This window comes from Pseudophryne corroboree, chromosome 11, assembly GCF_028390025.1.
Source record: "Pseudophryne corroboree isolate aPseCor3 chromosome 11, aPseCor3.hap2, whole genome shotgun sequence".
NCBI classification, from domain to species: domain Eukaryota; kingdom Metazoa; phylum Chordata; class Amphibia; order Anura; family Myobatrachidae; genus Pseudophryne; species Pseudophryne corroboree.
The window spans coordinates 317,866,964-317,868,141 of NC_086454.1; positions in this window are offsets into that span (position 1 = coordinate 317,866,964).

Sequence of the window (1,178 nt, forward strand, 5' to 3'; positions counted from 1 at the left end):
ATTTATTGCCACTGTCATCATTTGCTGTCTGTTGTTACACGGAGTTTGTCAATAAACTTTTAATTTACTTTTACCTGGTTGTCATGGTCACACCTTCGGGTTTCCTTTTAACACTTACATGTCCAGGGGTCTGATTAAACCTCCCCGGTTTAAGTTCCTCTCAGCCCCTACAACTGAGGCTTCCTCCTGTCAGCTAAAACCCTCAGTTGTGACAGTAAGCACTGACTATATGAATCCAGCTGGAGACCAGGATCAAGCGGTTAGGCCAATGCAAGAACTGGCAGCCCGACTTGAACATCAGGAGGCTGCACAAGGCCATATCATCTGCTGTCTCCAGGATCTCTCTACGCGGCTGGATGGGATTCAAACGACCCTCCGTGAACCTGACACGTCCGGTGCGTCCACCACAGTGACACCAGCTGTAACCCCACCCACCTTGCCCATTTCCATTCCACGTCTTCATCTTCCAACGCCAGCAAAATTTGACGGATCTCCAAGGTTCTGCAGGGGATTTCTCAACCAATGCGAAATCCATTTTGAGCTTCAACCTGGCAATTTCCCCAGTGACCGTACTAAAATTGCCTATATCATCTCCCTTCTCAGCGGCTCAGCCCTTGACTGGGCATCACCTTTATGGGAGAAGTCTGATCCCCTGCTGTCCTCCTATACTGACTTTGTGGCAACATTCAGGCGCATCTTCGACGAGCCAGGCCGGGTAACCTCTGCTTCATCTGAGATTCTCCGTTTACGCCAGGGAACACGTACTGTGGGACAGTATCTAATACAGTTCCAAATCCTGGCATCTGAACTGGCATGGAACGACGAGGCCCTGTATGCTGCATTCTGGCATGGCTTATCTGAGCGCATCAAGGATGAGTTAGCTACCAGAGACTTGCCCTCTAAGTTGGATGAGCTAATTTCATTATGCACGAAGGTTGATCTACGGTTCAGCAAAAGAGCAATTGAGCGGGGAAGGTCATCCACTCCAAAATCCTCTGCTCCTCCTCCTCGTCAACCGTCTCCGTCCGAAGATGAGTCCATGCAAATTGGTCGTTCCCGTCTATCCCCTGCTGAGCGCCGAAGACGTCTTTCCGAGTTCCTCTGTCTCTACTGTGCAGCTCCGTCTCACGCAATCAATGCCTGTCCCAAACGTCCGGGACTTCAAGTCCTAGCTCGCC